Source organism: Peromyscus maniculatus, chromosome 17, assembly GCF_049852395.1.
Source record: "Peromyscus maniculatus bairdii isolate BWxNUB_F1_BW_parent chromosome 17, HU_Pman_BW_mat_3.1, whole genome shotgun sequence".
NCBI lineage: Eukaryota > Metazoa > Chordata > Mammalia > Rodentia > Cricetidae > Peromyscus > Peromyscus maniculatus.
In genome coordinates, this window is record NC_134868.1 from 22,347,171 (window position 1) to 22,367,182 (window position 20,012).

At 36.4% G+C, this 20,012-nt stretch overlaps 1 pseudogene; it reads right to left on the reverse strand.

Moving 5' to 3' along the window:
- Positions 1–1,878: 1,878 nt before the first annotated feature.
- Positions 1,879–18,983, reverse strand: LOC121823578 (T-complex protein 1 subunit zeta pseudogene; annotated as a pseudogene).
- Between the last annotated feature and the right edge of the window lie 1,029 nt (positions 18,984–20,012).

Here is a 20,012-nt window from a genome sequence, read left to right on the forward strand (position 1 = left end):
AGACAGGCTCATTCACTCAGGAATCTAATAAAAACACTAAATTGAAAACCATGAGATGCACATATACATATACACAAACAGACACAGATACACAGACACAGACACACACACACACACACACACACACACACACACACACACACACACCACCAACACCAACACCAACACCAATACCAACAACAATAACAACAAACCTAGAGGGAAAATAAAATAAAGATGAGATAAATAAAAAAGAATTCCTGACATAATATTATGAGACAAGGAGCTTTCACTGATGCTGTGAATTTGTTTCCTGTTGGCCATCTACTACTGGGCATGCGGCCTACCATTGAGAGTAGTTTGTTTCCCCAGAGAAACTGCCTTAAAGAAATCTAAACTTTCATTTTCAAGTGGTTATCAATTGAAGACAGCTTCTAGGTGGTGGTGGCAAATGTCCACTTTTTAACTCTATTATCCCATCTGGTAAAGACCCCTTCGGGCCATGTACATGTTGTCTCAGTCCCCGTGAGTTCATATACTCATCGATCCTGCTGACTTAGAGGCCTTGTTTTCTTGGTTTCCTCCACCCTCTCTGGCTTTTAGACTCTTTCCATGTCCTCTTTCACAGGTTTTCATGAGCCCTGTAGGGAAGTATTTGATCAAGATATCAAATACAAAATCTAGTGTTCCAAGGTCTCTCATTGTCTGCACAATATCTGGCTGTGGTGTGGTATTGTGTTCCCCAAAATATTGTGCATGCTAATAAACTTATCTGGGGTCAGAGAAAGAACAACCACAATATTAAACATAAAGGATAGGCAGTGGTAGCACACACCTTTAATCCTAGCATTCCAGAGGCAGAAATCCATCTGTTCAAGGATACAGCCAAGCATGGTGACTCACTCCTTTAATCCCAGAAAGCGAGCCTTTAATACCAGGGAGTGATGGTAGAAAGCAGAAAGGTGTAAAAGGCATGAGGACCAGAAACTAGAAGCATTTGGCTGGTTAAGCATTCAGGCTTCTAGCAGCAGTTCAGCTGAGACCCATTTGGATGAGGACTCAGAAGCTTCCAGTCTGAGGAAACAAGACCAGCTGAGAAGTTGGCCAGGTGAGGTTAGCTGTGGCTTGTTCTGTCTCTCTGATCTACCAGCATTGACTCCAATAACTGGCCTCGGGTTTGATTTTATTAATAAGAACTTTTAAGATTCATGCTACACTGTGGTTCTCTGTATTTGCTCTCATTGGCTTCTCTGATGGTGCAAGATGGCTTGTCATAGGCATGATGCAAAAGGACAAGGTGTAAAGGTTTTAAAATGGCATACAATTCTTGTGTTTGACTGTTAAGTCCCTATTCCTTAGCTATCCTTCTTTTGTCCATTACACTTATTACTGTGTCTGCCTTTTGTGATTCCATGTTGTCTGGAAATGTTGTGCTTCAGATTTGCAGTCCTCCTGCTCCAGCCTCGAATGATAGCAATTATTAACTTTTCTGACAGCAATATTTTAGCGGCTATTTCAAAAGTGTGAAAGATCCAGTAGCTTTACCACTGAGTATTTATTAGAGACACCTAGGAAATACCATATGGGGCGCAGTTGTGGCTTACATTAGCAAGAATCTAAGGAACCAAGTAATGAGGTGTTTATCTTAAAATGTAATTTTGTATCACTGAAGTTAAGACATCTTTGTTCAGTAGATAAAAAGAAACTGCTTTGTGGGGGCACACTCAGTGCAACAAACAAACAAACAAACAAAACAAACAATCAAAAAACCTGTAAGGATTTACAATATGATAATTTGAACAAGTGTCCAATGGCTTGTACTTTTTTTATATGGAAAGAGAAATTCCTTTTGAAACCATTTGATCCTTGGACAAAAATAACATCTTCTCCCCCACATTTTTATGTAGTGTAACTGACTCTGTTACAAATTAGACTTCTTCCACCTTTCAGAGAGGACATTGGAATGCTCCTGCCATTGCCTCTTTTACTGCACCAGCACCGGGAAAACTCAACCATCTTCAATAGCAATTGGACAGCCCATAAGCCATAACTTATTGTATCTTTAATTTGAGTCAGTGTGTATTTATTTGGTCCTTAGCCTGTCATGTGACAGATGGGTACTGTGCCAAATCTCAGTTAAAGGTGATGTTCATTTTGCCCAGAGTACACTCACAGACAAGCCCAGCACATCCCAGTCAGGGTTAGATCACTAACGAAAGTGTGATCTACCTCACCACAAGCTAATGTCACCCTCTCCATTTTACTCCTTTGACTCTGTTCAGAGCTACAATATCTTCTATGGCAAGGGCATCTAGAGAAAAGGGGTCAACTCCCTTTTCATTAATCACAACAAATTCTGTTTCTTCATCACTAAAGGCTTTCTTTTTCAGTTCTATTATTGTTTTCATTCTGTTTCCAGTGAATTTTCTTTCAGCATTAACAGATTTTCCCTCCATCTTCTGTGCTCTTGTAATGCAACCCAAAATTCACTTCTGTTTTCTCATATTCTAAGGGCACATTTCACGTGAGGATGTAGGCATTTTCTACTCTTCATATCAGTATACTATTCTACACAGTCCAAAACAAGCCCCATGATTAAACTCATATCAGTTTCATAGTTATACTTCCTCCTTATGATCTCAACTATAAAGAGGTCAATGGGCTTCCTTGATTCCTTCGTGGCCAAAATGGAGTCTACCACAGCCTCTGTTAAGACATCTTCAAGTTTTGCATGGATGCCAACTTTGTAGAGATGATCTGGCAACCTGAATAAGTGTTTCCCTGCCCATCTTTCTGCTTACATTGATTTTCCCCCCAAATCACGAGGCCCTTTTCCTTTGGAGCTTCAAATCCCTCAGTTATTATCCTGGGGTGATGGCCCTCAGAATTAAGCTGAGTTTTTTTTTTCTAGTTCCATTAATTTGCCTGTGAATTACATTTTTTTTCAATAGAATATTCCATTCTGTAAATGTTCCACATTTTCTTTACCCATTCTTCTTTTGAGGCACATCCCAATTGTTTCTAATTTGTAACTATTATGAATAGAGCAGCAATGAACATGGTTGAGCAAATGTCTAAACAATAGGATAAAGCAATCTTTGGATATATATATATATATATATATATATATATATATATATCCATAAGTAATCGATATAGCTGGATCTTGAGTTAGATCAATTCCCATCTTTCTGAGAAACCACCACACTGATTTCCATTATGGTTGCATAAGTTTGTATCCCTACCAGCAATGTATGAGTGGTCCCCTGACTCCATATCCTTATCAACATTAACTGTCATTTGTTGTATTAATCTTAGCCATTTTAACTGTTGTAAGTTGAAATTTCAAAGTAGTTTTGATTTGTATTTCTGTGATGGCTAGGGATGTTGAACCTTTTTTAAGTGTTTCTCAGCCATTTGAGTTCCCTCTTTTGAGATATCTCCATTAAGATCTGTACCACTTTTTTAACTGGGTTTTTTAATCTTGTTTTTTTTTTTTAGTTCTTTATATATTTTGATATTAGCCATCTGTTGGGTGTGTAGTTGGAAAAAAATCTTTTCCCATTATGTAGATTTAGGTTTTCATACAAATGATGGTGTCCTTTGCCAAGCAGAAGCTTCTTGATTTCATGAGGTCCCATTTATTAAGTGTTGATCTTAGTATCTGTGCTAACAGTGTTCTGTCCAGAAAGTCTTCTTCTGTGTCAATAAGTTCAAGGGTATTTCTTACTTTCTTTTCTATCAACTTCAGTGTGTCTGGCTTTAAGTTGATGTCTTTCATCCATTGGGTGTTAAGTTTTGTGCACAGCAGTAAGTATGCATCTATGCATATTCTACATGCTGCCATCCAGTTTCACTAGCAACAGTTATTGAAGATATTATCTTTTCCAGCTGCCACTGACTCACTCTTCTTCCTCCACATAACTGGCCATGACCAGTGGGTGTATTTTCTCCTAGCTGTGATGACCACTGCTGAAAACAAGTGAAAATTGATTATAATTATAATTCTGTTAATCATAATAGTTCTATCCAAAATTTTCATCCTCTTAAATCATGCTTATTTTGTGAATATTTTTGCAATAAGTATGAATTTCTCTCTGTGTGCCAGCTCTTAATTTCCTATAAGTTGTTACTTTGAAATACTAATATCCACTATTTTCATTTTGAAAGGGTATACTTTGAATCATATACATCTATGTTTTCATATTTATGGAAAGAATTCAATTTTGAAATTATATAAAACTACAGGCAGAAAGCAGAAACAAGGGGAAAAAACCTTTACTATCTCAGTCCACAGTTGGTATAAAGTCATATATATTTTGGAGTGTTCTCTCAATATCCATGAAAGGAATTATGAAAAGTACTTAGGCAACCCAATCAGTACCAATTCTGAAGGACTACAAGTTAAGAAGTTGAAAAGATATTCACCATGAGAAAAATTGTGAACTTATTTTAATACTCATTTTATAAGTTTTTATCTTTTTAATTCTCTGATCAATCTAGAGGCTTTCAGTGGGAATAATATGGCTAAGATTCTTTTATTCTGCACTAATATCCCTTTTAAAATTTATTTCTTTTGCAATATTCAAGAAATGCAAACTTGGAAAATCATTCTTAAATGGTAATGTTCTGCCATCTGCCTAAACAAATAGCCATACAATAGTCCATAGACAAATCTTCACAATAGAGTCGCACACTGATTTTATTGCTGTAGTAAATGGCTTGTCGACCAGGAAACCTATACCTTGCTTTTAAATCTTTTATAATATTCTTTTTCTTGCTCCTAAAGCTAGGGTTTACTCATTCTTCTCTTAAAGCGCTGTTCTTTTTATTGACTCCAAGATTGCTATCAGATGTCACCCAGACTACTTTGCGATATATCATAGTTCCCATTAAAGTATGTGACTACGAAGAACATATGGAAATAATACTAAATAATGCTGGCCGCAGAGCCTCAGTGCACCCATGCATCAGGAGAAGCAGTAAAATGTTTACTGACTAGAGAGGTGGTACTTGACAACAGAGTTGCAAAGGACCCCTTTGTGCCGTCTTTATGGCAATATATCAGATCGTTTCGTTAGATGCTGCTTGCATGCAAACTAACAAAATCGGGGGTATATGCAAACCATCCTTCTATTCACTAATCTGTCACATAGAATCACTTGAGTATAAGGTTAATTTTAGGACTATAATTGTGTCTTTCCATCTTTCTCCAGTATTGGCACAGCTGGGTGTAAGACATAACTGCACATATAAGGTGATTGTCATAAAGGAGTACACAGTTATTTACTTTGTATCTTGAGACTTTCTGGGAGGTTATCATAACAAACTAATAAACACTACTGACAATGGCAAAGAACTGATACATGTGCATTCATAAATCAGAGAGCTGAACAATTGGTTAAACATTGCATTTGAATTCTTAAATGGCATTGCTCTGATATTTATAGCCACTGTTACAAAAGAGGTGAACATCTTAGCAACTGAAATACCTAAATATCATTTACCTACATTTAAATATTAAACAGCTCTCATAGTCAGAAAGAAACTTTCATACATAATCAAAATGTTCCCTACAAATTTTAGAGAATAAATTGCTACATAGCATGCCCTAAATTAATTGTAACTATTAGTATGCATTGTATTATCTCTCTCACCTTGAATATTAGTGTATAGTAATATGCTAAGACAGTAACACGTTTTAAAAGTAATTTAAGCTAGTAATTATTTAAATGACTTTTTAGTAGTTATTTGACTTCTCCTGGTACAGAGTACAATCTTTTTAACTATCATGTTGAAGTAAAATGTTACGCTATGATCTGCTTTATTTAATGAGACATTAGAGGAAGTTATGTGTATTCCTTCCAGCCCTGGGTGAAATATTTCAAGGATACTTTCCTTCTACCATAGTGGTTTGTTGTGTTCTGACATGACTTCTTCAGCACTTTGTGTCCCCCAGGAAGGCAAAGAAAATAAAATATAAGCCAGGCAACCCAAAATGTACATTAAACACAAACAAGAAACAATCCTTTAATAGGAACTGTCACATCATGATCCAGAGGATCTTGATTGATATCACTATATGGGTTCTGACATTATAAAGTACATAATATGCTGATTTTGCCTTAGTGGTCAAATAGAAAGTAATGAAGAAATTGAACTCTGCAGGAGAAAAGGTTTCAGATGATTTTTTGGCTCCTCAAATGGACAAGAAACCACATGTCAAAAGAATGTAAACATCTCCCCAGCCTGCCCCCGAAGACTTCCCTTCTGGACCAGAGGTGAGTACCCGGGTCCAACCCGGACCGCATCCCTGGCCACCAGCCACCCCGGGAGGACCTGCCCAGCTTGGCGCCGGGTTCTGGCCACCGGGCAGCTCCCCTTCTAGCCCCACCGGGAGGGATCCCCATTTCCAAGCCCCCGGCAGCCCCTGCAGTCTCCGCGCCCTGCCCCCACGCCCATCTGCCCAAGACCCCACCCACTTCCTGAGACTTAGAGACCGGCCCCCAGCTCCCAGCCTGTCCCCGACTGCCATTCTGGACCAGAGCTTGCCCCTGACTTCCCTTCTGGACCAAAGAGTTGGACAAGAGAACTCCCTTTTGGACAAGAGAGAGAGTCCTCCTGAGTCTGTCAGATCTTTGTGAAACAAGTCCACTGATAAGACCAAGAAGGAATCACAAGGAGATGGGCAGACGTCAAAGCAGAAGTACATACAGCAAAATGAAGAGCAATACAGCATCACCAGAACCTAGCTCGCCTCCAACATCTAGACCTGAACACCAAAAATTGGAAGAAGCAGAAGAAAGTAGCCTTATGAGTAACTTCATGAAGAAGGTAGAGGCGTGTGTAGAGGAAAAGACAAGAAAATTGGAAGAACGCTGTAAACAACTAGAGGAAAGGGCAAACAAATTAGAAGAAAACAATAAAGCCCTCCAAGAAAACAATAAAGTCCTGGAAGAAAACATTAAAATCCTGGAAGAAAACAATAAAGCACTGAAAGAAAACCATGAAAAAGCAATGAAACAAACAAAGGAAACAGTCCAAGATCTGAAAAGGGAAATTGAAAAAATGAAAAAGACACAAACAGAGGGAATGCTGGAAATAGAAAACCTGAGTAAAAGATCAGGAACTTCGGATGCAAGTATAACCAACAGAATGCAAGAGATGGAAGAGAGGATTTCTGGCATTGAAGATACAGTAGAAGAAATAGTTCCATCAGTCGAAGGAAACACTAAAGCCAACAAAGTCATGAACCAAAATGTCCAAGAAATCTGGGACACCATAAAAAGACCAAACTTACGAATTATAGGGATAGAAGAAGGTGAAGAATACCAACTCAAAGGCACAGAAAATATATTCAACAAAATTATAGAAGAAAACTTTCCCAACTTAAAGAAGGAAATGCCTATGAAGATACAAGAAGCCTATAGAACACCAAACAGACTAGACCCCCAAAAAAAGTCCCCTCGACACATAATAATTAAACAACTAAATGTACAGAATAAAGAAAGAATATTAAGAGCAGCCAAGGAAAAAGGCCAAGTGACCTATAAAGGTAAACCCATCAGAATAACACCCGATTTCTCAATGGAGACTTTGAAAGCCAGAAGGACCTGGACAGATGTAATCCAGACACTAAGAGACCATGGATGTCAGCCCAGACTAATATACCCAGCAAAACTTTCAATCATCATAGACGGAAGGAACAAGACATTCGAAGACAAAACCAGATTTAAACAATACCTATCCACAAACCCAGCCCTACAGAAAGCACTAGAAGGAAAATTCCAACCGAGGGAAGTCAGATACACACTTGAAAACACAGGCAATAGATAAAGCCACAACAGTAAACCCCAAAGAAGAGAAGTACACACACACTACCACCAAAAATAACAGAGATGAAGAATCACTGGTCATTAATATCCCTTAATATCAACGGACTTAATTCACCTATAAAAAGACATAGACTTACAGAATGGATACGAAAGCAGGACCCATCCTTCTGCTGCATACAAGAAACACATCTCAAATTCAAAGATAGACACTACCTAAGAATAAAAGGCTGGGAAAAGACTTTTCAATCAAATGGTCTTAAGAAACAAGCAGGGGTAGCCATCCTGATATCCAACAAAATAGACTTCAAACTAAAATCAATCAAAAGAGATCAAGAAGGACATTACATCCTCGTCACAGGAAAGATCGACCAAGATGAAGTTTCAATTCTGAACATATATGCCCCAAACATAAGAGCACCCACATATGTAAAAGAAACATTACTAAAGCTTAAACCACATATAAAACCCCACACATTAATAGTGGGAGATCTCAACACCCCACTTTCACCACTGGACAGATCTCCCAAATCGAAACTTAACAGAGAAATAAAGGACTTAACTGATGTCATGACCCAATTGGACCTAATAGATATCTACAGAACATTCCATCCTAACAAGAAAGAATATACTTTCTTCTCAGCACCCCATGGAACTTTCTCTAAAATCGACCACATACTTGGCCACAAAGCAAATCTCAACAGATACAAAACAATCAGAATAACCTCCTGTGTTCTATCAGATCACCATGGTTTAAAGCTAGATTTCAACAACAACAAAAACTACAGAAAACCTACAACCTCATGGAAACTGAATAATGCTCAACTGAATCACCAATGGGTTAAGGAAGAAATAAAGAAAGAAATTAAAGACTTCCTAGAGATCAATGAAAATGAAGACACCACATACCCAAACTTATGGGACACTATGAAAGCAGTGCTAAGAGGGAAATTCATAGCACTAAATGCCCACATAAAGAAGTTGGAGAAATCGCACACTAGTGAATTAACAGCACATCTGAAAGCTCTAGAACAAGAAGAAGCAAAGTCTCCCAGGAAGAATAGACGCCAGGAAATTATCAAAGTGAGAGGTGAAATTAATAAATTAGAAACTAAGAGAATAATACAAAAAATTAATGAAACAAAGAGTTGGTTCTTTGAGAAAATCAACAAGATAGACAAGCCCTTATCCAAACTAACCAAAAGACAGAGAGAGAGAATCCAAATCAACAAAATCAGAAATGAAAAGGGGGACATAACAACAGACATTGAGGAAATCCAGAGAATTATAAGGTCATATTTCAAAAACCTCTACTCCACAAAACTGGAAAACCTAAAAGAAATGGACATTTTTCTGGATAGATACCACATACCTAAGTTTAATCAAGACCAGATAAACTATTTAAATAGTCCAATAACCCCTAAGGAAATAGAAACAGTCATTAAAGGTCTCCCAACCAAAAAAAGCCCAGGACCAGATGGTTTCAGCGCAGAATTCTACCAGATCTTCAAAGAAGAGTTAATACCAATACTCTCTAAATTGTTCCACATAATAGAAACAGAAGGAACATTACCAAACTCCTTCTATGAGGCTACAATTACCCTGATTCCTAAACCAAACAAGGATGCAACAAAGAAAGAGAACTACAGACCGATCTCCCTCATGAACATTGATGCAAAAATACTCAATAAAATACTGGCAAACAGACTCCAAGAACACATCAGAACGATTATCCACCATGATCAAGTAGGCTTCATCCCAGGGATGCAAGGGTGGTTCAACATACGAAAGTCCATTAATGTAATACACCATATAAACAAACTCAAAGAAAAAAACCACATGATCATCTCACTAGATGCAGAAAAGGCATTTGACAAAATCCAACACCCCTTCATGATAAAAGTCTTGGAGCGATCAGGAATACAGGGAACATACCTAAACATAATAAAGGCAATATATAGCAAACCAACAGCCAACATCAAATTAAATGGAGAGAAACTCAAAGCAATTCCACTAAAATCAGGAACGAGACAAGGCTGTCCACTCTCCCCATACTTATTCAATATAGTACTTGAAGTTCTAGCCAGAGCAATAAGACAACATAAGGAGATTAAGGGGATTCAAATTGGAAAGGAAGAAGTCAAGCTTTCCCTATTTGCAGACGACATGATAGTATACTTGAGTGACCCCAAAGATTCCACCCAGGAATTGATAAAGCTTATAAACACCTTCAGCAACATAGCAGGATACAAAATCAACTCAAAAAAATCAGTAGCCCTCCTATATACAATGGACAAAGAAGCTGAGAAGGCAATTAGAGATACATCACCCTTCACAATAGCCAAAAATGACATAAAATACCTTGGGGTAACACTAACCAAGCAAGTGAAGGACCTATATGACAAGAACTTTAAGTCCCTGAAAAAAGAAATTGAAGAAGATCTCAGAAAATGGAAAGATCTTCCATGCTCATGGATAGGCAGGGTTAACATAGTAAAAATGGCAATCTTACCAAAAGCAATTTACAGATTCAATGCAATCCCCATCAAAATACCAACACAATTCTTCACAGATCTGGAAAGAACAATACTCAACTTCATATGGAAAAACAAAAAACCCAGGATAGCTAAAAGAAACCTGTACAATAAAACAACTTCTGGAGGCATCACAATCCCCGACTTCAAGCTCTACTATAGAGCTACAGTAATAAAAACAGCCTGGTATTGGCATAAAAACCGACATGTGGACCAATGGAATCGAATTGAAGACCCTGACATTAACCCACACACCTATGGACATATAATTTTTGACAAAGAAGCCAAAAGTGTACAATGGAAAAAAGAAAGCATCTTCAACAAATGGTGCTGGCATAACTGGATATCAGCGTGTAGAAGGCTGCAAATAGATCCATATCTGTCACCGTGCACAAAACTTAAGTCCAAATGGATCAAAGACCTCAACATAAATCCAGCTACTCTGAACCTGCTAGAAGAAAAAGTAGGAAATAGTCTTGAACGCCTTGGCATAGGAGATCACTTCCTAAATATAACACCAGTAGTGCAGACACTGAGACAAACAATCAATCAATGGGACCTCTTGAAACTGAGAAGCTTTTGTAGAGCAAAGGATACGGTCAACAAGGCAAAGCGACAGCCTACAGAATGGGAAAAGATCTTCACCAACCCCACATCTGACAGAGGACTGATATCCGGAATATATAAGGAACTCAAGAAATTAGACATCAAAAGGACCAACAGTCCAATTGAGAAATGGGCTTTAGAACTAAACAGAGAATTCTCAACAGAGGAATCCCAAATGGCTGAAAGACATTTAAGGAATTGCTCAACTTCCCTAATCATCAGGGAAATGCAAATCAAGACAACTCTGAGATACCACCTTACGCCTGTCAGAGTGGCTAAGATCAAAAACACTGAAGACACTTTATGCTGGAGAGGATGTGGAACTAGGGGAACTCTCCTCCACTGCTGGTGGGAATGCAAGCTTGTACAACCACTTTGGAAATCAATATGGCGCTTTCTTAGAAAATTGGGAATCAATCTCCCCCAAGATCCAGCTATACCACTCCTGGGCATATACCCAAGAAATGCTCAATCATACCACAAGAGCACTTGCTCAGCTATGTTCATATCAGCATTGTTTGTAATAGCCAAAACCTGGAAACAACCTAGATGCCCTTCAACTGAAGAATGGATAAATAAATTTTGGCACATATACACAATGGAATACTACTCAGCAGAGAAAAACAACGACATCACACGGTTTGCAGGCAAATGGATGGATCTAGAAAAAATCATCCTGAGTGAGGTAACCCAGACTCAGAAAGACAAATATGGTATGTACTCACTCATAGGAAGATGCTAGATGTGGAACAAGGATGACTAGACTGCTACTCACATCACCAGTGAGGCTACCTGGAAAACGGGACCCCAAAAAAGACACGGAGAAATGGACAAGATCTACATGAATAGCCTGGTCATGAGTGGGAACAATGAAGGGCGACAGTCGAGGGAAAGAGTGGGAGATCCTAGCTGGATCAAGAAAAGAGAGGGAGAACAAGGAATAGGAGACCATGGTAAATGAAGACCACATGGGAAGGTGAGAAGGGGAGGAAGCAGAGAGCTAGGGAGGCCCACGGAGATCCACAAAGATACCCCCTCAAAAGACTGCTGGCAATGGTCGCGAGATGGCAGGAACTGACCTACTCTGGTGATGGAATGGCCAGACACCCAAATAGTGATGCCATAAACCCCATCCAAGGACTGAGGAATCTGAAGGCAGACATCCACGGCTGGGCCCCTGGTGGAGCACTGGGAGTCTAATTAGTGAGTATGAAGAGGATTTATATGAGCGAGAATTGTTGAAGCCAAGGTTGGATAAAGCACCGGGATAAATAACCAAATGAATGGAAGCACAGGATCTATGAACCAAAGGCTGAGGGGCCCCCAACTGGATCAGGCCACCTGAACGGGTGAGACAGTCAGTTGGCTTGATCTGTTTGGGAGGCAGCTGTGCATTGGTGCCAGGTCCTGGGCTCGTTGCATGAGTTGGCTGTTTGAATCCTGGGACTTATGCAGGGACACTTGGCTCGGTCTGGGAGGGGGGAATGGACCTGCCTGGACTGAGTCTACCAGGTCAACCCCGGTCCTCGGGGGAGACCTTGATCTGGAGGAGGTGGGAATGGGGGGTGGGCTGGGGGGAGGGGTGGGCGAGAGGGGGAGAACAGGGGATTCTGTGGCTATTATGTTGAACTGAATGGTGTTGTAAAATAATAATAATAATAATAATAATAATAAAAAAATCTAAAGCTCAAAAAAAAAAAAAAAAAAAAAAAAAGAATGTAAACATCTTGAAAAAGAAGTTACATGGACAAATGTAAATTGTGTGTGTGTGTTCCTTGGTAGACTGGTTTGCCTGTGTGTGGACAGGATAATGTTTTAAAAACAGAGAAGGAAAAAGAAGAGATATTGCTGGGAATCTTTGTGATGTAAACTTTCAATTCAGAACCCAAGAGGCTGAGGAGGCACTGGTGTGAAATTGTGTACTATACAAGGCTATATGGAAAGGCCCTGCCTCAGAAAAATAAAACCAAACAAACAAAATTGCAAAATCATTAATCAAACTAAGTATAAGTAAGTCTTTAGTGCAGGAATGCAGTGGAAGAAAGTGCAGAAATTTGGGAACTTGAATAGTGTCTCCCTCTAAATGAGGACTGAGAATGTATGTCCTTGATAAGGCATGCATCAAGTATGCCTACGGTCATAGGTTTGTTCTCCACAACAAAAGACAGAGCCAAAAGCTCTCTAACTAACAAGAAAAGGAAGTAATGAATCCATTGCACACATCTGTGGCCACATCTTCTCAGTGCTATAATGTTCAGCTCTGTTGTTCACACTTTACATCAGTTATCTCAAGGCAGACAACAAATTGTGACAGCAGTACTCAGCTAATTTTGTTTTTCAAATTTAAAAACCAGCAAGAGAAGCACAGAAATCCAAACTTCACAAAATCAATATACCTAAAATTAAGTTGTGTTAAAATATATTGTGGGGTGTGAATAAAGAATGTCTAAGATTCATTTTGGAAGAAGCAAATATTTAGATATAGATTTAGGCCCATGGAGATCAATGGACTTTAATAGCTAAGAAGTCATGCAAAGTATAAGAGGATTGCCTTAGTAAATAAGAAGCCTATAAACCATAATTCAGGGTTCATGTCTGCTGAGAAATGCAAAAGCCTTTGGACTTTCATTGATACCAATCTGATTGAGCAATCTCCCACATCAAAGAACAAAAATACAACCATCTATTTCATAAGGACAATAAAATATCCAGAAATGCAACATCTTTAAACTAGAATCAAAGTTAAAGAGTTGAAACTCTCATTTAATAAAAAATATTGAAGAACTATTATTAAGAGGTATTCATGAGTAAAGGTGGCATCTAAACAATGTTGAGTGAGGTTTCAGAATTGCTATAATCTCTCATAGAGAATCCTTACAAGTAGGCATGCTCATTGTAACTGTGTTGAGATTTTTGTAGCTGTTTTCTTTGAATTTAAACATTCTCTCTTGGAGGGAGGAAGGAAGCATATAAGACTCAGGAATTTTGGAAAATGTACAATCTTCCAAAATCTTAGAAATTGACTGATTTCACATGATCTTTCCAAGTAATAAAGGTACAAGCACTTGCTGTGTAAGTGAGTCTCTACTACTCTCCTTTTAGGTTACCTGGTATTAGGCAAAAAAAATGCAGAAATTGATTTTTTTGCAAATTTCCAACCATTCTGGGATAGGATGTTCCATGGTAAGATGCCTTGCTGTTGACCATGCTTCTGTAAGCTACTACAGTGAACTCCTTGCTCCCAAGTGAGAAATCCATGCATTCAGGTCAGTTAGTGCTCATCTGAGGTAAACATTTTTGTTGGTATGTCTCTAGAAAAATCTCACAATGATATTTACGGTGTAGAACATTTAGTTTCTTATTTTCAATTACAGAGGTTTTTTTTTTTTTTTTTAGATAAAAAGAATCATATGGAGTGGGAAGAAAAATTCTAAATGGCACTAAATTGTTGAACTTTGAATTAAATCCAGTACCTTAATGAAATTTATGGACTGACAGGCATGGAGAAAGCATGAACAGATTTAGCAGTGATGAATGACACTAAACTGAGTATTGATGATAAAAATGTCAACGATGGTACTTTTGAAAAATCACAGCCAGTACATTACTTCTCTAGTATGCAGATGAGCAGAGGGGTGTATGAATATTGACATTCTTTCAACTGAAAGTTAAGTGAGATCACATGATTACAAGTAATTATGAGATTAAAGCATTGTCAATTGGTAATGGGTGTACTCAAGTGAAAAGGCACAATCTCCAATACCAAACAGAGCAACAGATTACAGAACAATAAAAAAGCAAATTAATAATCAAAAAGGAAGTGGCAAGTACCATTTTGAAAATTTTCATATAGGTTTTATTAACAGTCATTCATGTTTAGAATGTTTAGCCACATTCCTCCCCCTGCCTTTTATTTAAAAATCAGAATTAAGGCTATTCCTCATTCTTCTCTCTTCTTTTTGTAGTAATTCGGAAGGCACGTCTGAGTTTCTTACACACTCTTGGTGCTTTGTTTTCTTTTCCTTATGAACTATTTTCAGACCATTTTTTTCTTTGCAGATATAGTGAATAAATGATAGAAAAACCCCAAAGAAAAGTACTTTTAGAAAACTCTTTCATGTCTTCAGAGTGTAAGTAAGAAGTGAACAGATAGTTCTTAGTCTGTAAAAATGTGAAGTCTCTATTATTAGAGAAGAACCTAGAATATCCTGAGCACTAAAGAGGTATGAGGTATGTTTAAAAAGTTTGAAAATATGGCATGCCTTTACTGCTCTTCATCTTTTAGATATTTTTCAGGAAGTAAATACTAGATTTCAGTAGTTAAGTAACATGACAATAATTCTACATGGGATATTAATCTATAGTAAGTGTGGGTAAAATTTTGGCTACTGAATTTACGAAGTAACAGAAATATTTTGATGGCTTTATGGAGTAAGCATTAATCTCTTTGTTGCATTAAAAGCAAACCTACAAGAATAAAAACCAATGAATCGCTAACAGATATGACAAAGTCATCTTTATCACCATAACAAAAAAAGATAAGACTAGATGATCAATCTAAATTGGTAATAATTAACAATGTTCAGAATTTTGCTATCATGTACTAATGACTATGTCAATTAGTGCTTCTCAGGTCCACTGGAAAAAAATGACATTGCAGATTTCATATGTGAAAAGTCATGGGGGCTGGAGAGACTTCACAGTCATTGAAAGTGTATACAATGCTCTTTTTTTCTCCTTTATTTTTGTTTTTTGTTTTTGTTTTGTTTTTCGAGACAGGGTTTCTCTGTGTAGCTTTGTGCCTTTCCTGGACCTAGCTCTGTAGACCAGGCTGGCCTCAAACTCACAGAGATCCACCTGGCTCTGCCTCCCAAGTGCTGGGATTAAAGGTGTGCACCATCACTGCCCAGCTTTTGTTTTGGTTTTTCAAGACAGGGTTTTTCTGCGTAACAGTTCTGGCTCTCCTGGAATTCACTTTTGTAGACCGGTTGGGATCAAACTCAGAGATCTGCGTGACTCTGCTTCCCAAGTACTGAGATTAAAGGGATGTGCACCACCACATCTTGGCTGGTGTGTTAAAGTACAACTCTCACAGAGAAGCTGGATGCAGTACCCAGCTTCCATATGGGCAGCTCAGAATTGCCCAAACTGAAAACTCTGTGAAAATCCGAAAGAACTGATTCATTTAGCAATGAGTGCTACATTATTTCCTTTGCATTGAAGTACTTTAACTAGACAATTGTGAAACTTTCATGCATTAATTATTAGAGAAAAGTGTAACAGATAAACTAATGCAAACCTGAAATCTTAATTAAACTTTACTGTTGGAATGGAAATAAAAAAAAAAAACCCTCAAAACCTTGAAATTTAGTTTTCCACTGAATATTAGAAAATTGGTTATTTTAAGAACTAATTGATCAGGAAACTGTAATAAGATCCCAAAATTGCATTTTTCAAAAAAAAATGGATTAGAAAAGAAAGAGAAATGTCTTTAACACTGATGAAAATGGAATGTGACTGTTTTCAATTCTAAACAGGAGTGACTGTCAATGATAAACATGTAGTAAAATATCCATATGATGAAATTCTCCATGGAAATTATGCAAAAGAAACACCCTGAATATGAGCTGTATTGATGGAGTATATCTCTTCTTTCAAGTTTCCAAATCACATTTATTGAGGAATGATATTCTGTTGTGTTTATTTCATTGAAACAAATTTAAAGTTCGCACTGAATAATAACTTCACTTCCCTAACAGTGCCTATAAACCTAATTTAAATGGCCTAACATTTTACTTTTATTGCTCTTTGCATGTAATTTATGTTGAAAGAGGAAATATATATTTTCAATAAAATTCTAGCATAATATAATTTCTCTCAATTTTAACATATTAAATAGTGAATAATTCAACAAATACAGGATTGTTGTTATGTTTGTTGTTTATTCTTGAAATACACATTGCATCAGAAGTAAAATAAACAATTAGCAAGAGAATTTAATAAGTGTTACTATCACTGTTGATATCATCTACTTCACATAAAAATCAATGAAAAAATCATTGGTAAAGAAGACAATGATAATCTAATTGCATTAGTCTTTATATGAGTTGATTGGCATTTATTCTTGAGTTTAAAACTGTATTAAATATTTTGAATAACACAGTCTAAAATCTTATTGCAACTATTCTAGTATTTGCATTAAATATAGAAGTAGTTGTATCCAAACAATTGAGAAGTCTCTTCACTAATTATTTTACAATGTCACCACGTTTTAAAATTAATAATGACCTTCAAGATCATAAAAAGAGACTGATGAACTGATGTTAAGCTATTGCCAAACCATATACTGAAAATTACAGTGCAATGTGGGGCAATACTACGTTCCTGGGAATTTTGCTCAATCTCCAAATTCATCAACATTAAATTTAAAGAGGGAAACAACACAGTTCTCCTACAAGATTTAATAATCATTTGTTATCCAAAATTCTGTAGTACTTTCAGCCCATATATTACTAAATCTTAACAGACATTGAACTAAACAACTTTAAAAGAGTTTTTAAGATTCAAAGGAATTTCTTATATAATTATGAGTGTAAAACTCATCCTATCAATAGAAATGGTAAGATCTAACTTTCTTATTAAAGTATAGATGTTAAATTTCTTCATCATCAGTAAAATGACATCAATTTCAGAACTAATTTAAGACAAAGGAATAAATGTATTAGAAATTTTTGCCCACCTTACAGAAATGAAAAATTGCACCTCACAAGTGTTTAATAAACACTAATGCACTCTTTTCCAACATACTGTCATAAGTATGTGAATAACTATTTGTTGTCTTGATAATTAATCATTGTAAATAATGCTTTAGTGTTATTTAAAAGTAGAACTTGGCTGGTTATTTATTTTTTGAAAGAAAAAGAAAAAGAATCAACTTAGTATCTTGAATTATATTCCAGGACTGAATTAGTACCATCATTTCATGAATAACTTAAGCAAGTGAATATAAAATCACATGCTTTCCCTACCCAACCAGCAACTGAGTAGTTAAAAACCTGCTGCTACAAAGTCACCTAAGTTCTTTTTTTAATGTTTTGTGAAATAATTATTATATGGATAAATATTAACAAGTAATGTCTCCTTTATTGATAATATGAAATTTTATCTTGGTGACAATATGCATATTGGCACATCAATATTTGGGAATCCAAAAAACATATTACTTAATTCAAACCCTAGTTTTATTATTACTAATTTTGAATTCCAAATCATTTTCACAAAATTCATTCATTTCCTATAAAACCGGGTTATAATTCTACTTAATTTATGAGATTGTTATAAAGATCTGATGCTGCACTTAAATACTTATCAACATTCCAACAATAAAAAATTCTAGTTAAGTTCTATCAGCTATATGATGTGACATTCACAGGAAATATGTGTATAGTAGAAGAATGATAAAAATGGGGAAATGTTATTGCTTAAAGAACATAAAAAGTAAATAATGAACAACAAATGGAATAAATAACTTTGAAAATAATAAAGGACTGGAGAGTTGGCTCAGTGGACAGGAGCACTTACCAGTCTCACAAGGGACCAAAATCACATGTCCAACATCCACATGGTGCCTCAAGAGTATCTGCAACTCCAGTTTCAGGGATTCTAGCACCTTCTTCTGGGCTTTGTGGGCACCAGGCACATATGATTTGCACCTACATACAAAGAAAACAAAAGACTCATATACATAAAATAATGACCACCTTCTCACACGTAAATAAACCAAGTAGTGAGATAAAATAGATCATGTATATCACTTTGTTAATCTGACTGTTCATACAGTCATACACTCCTCTTTCCCCCAAAACACTAAACAAAAACTTACTTACAGCATATATAAATATACATATATGTGTATATATATATTTGTCTTTCCATCATCTCCTCCATATTGTGTTCATATCACCCATCCTATTTTGAGACACTGTCACACTCCAGATCTTACCTGGATCCAGTAATCAGAGCACTCTGCCATGATTGGTTTTCTATGTACGCTACAGACTTCTCAAGTAGGTAGCAGTCTCAAGAGATTAAATATTGTCATTCAATCTAGAATGTACCATTTTTTCCATTTTAAAAATATTAAAGTTGCTACTTAAAATAGCAGTAATTAATACAGATGACAATAAGATGGTTGTTTTGACAAGCAGATTAGTTACAGTTTTACTAAGTTAATTTGAAAGACATATAGAAATAATCTACCATGTGTACACTAGACATTCATTAACATATGCTTATAGTTGAAAAAATTTCAAGATTAAAAATATTTAAATTAGTGTTTGTATACAAATTTTTCTATGTAATACAGTTGTGTATAACTTCAAAAATAAAGACTAAAATTGTGATATTTCAGGGTGTTGTTTTTTAAGGCCCATAATCATCAGAGATAAATTTTTAGTGGCCAGGGTTATACTTGGTGTGCAAGAAAGATAATACTTTGTTAATTATTGTTCACAAATTGATCTGGGGAAAATGAAGTTAAATCAGTTTTCTTTTTTACTTTGATTCATCAAACAAGTACATTATTTTATGTACAGCAATATGTTTTGCATCTTGATTTCACTAGAGTAGATTGCTTTGATGTAGTTTTAAACAGAATGATAAAGAAAACCTCTAAACATATTATAAGAAGTTTAAAAATATATGCAGGGTTGAGAGAGAAAAGAAAAAGGGTAGACAAAGTACTTAAAAAAGAAATAGAATTTTTCTAAAAAGCTATGTAAATATGGAAAATATACAGAGAGTCTGAATACTGTATATTATTGTGTTGTCTTTGGGATTATTTTTAACTGCAGAGAGACATTTGATTTGATTTTAGGGGCTGCTAAGTTAAACCAACATATATATCTTAACAGTATGTTGACTTCAAAATTTGGATCTAAAGATATGTTGCTTTGGAAAAGGGGTTCTGCTTTTGTTTCCACAGAAGAGGAGAAGCTGTGGATTTCTTCCAGGTTAGTATGGTTCCATCAAGGAACATCCCCCTGAGAGGTCTCCATATGAT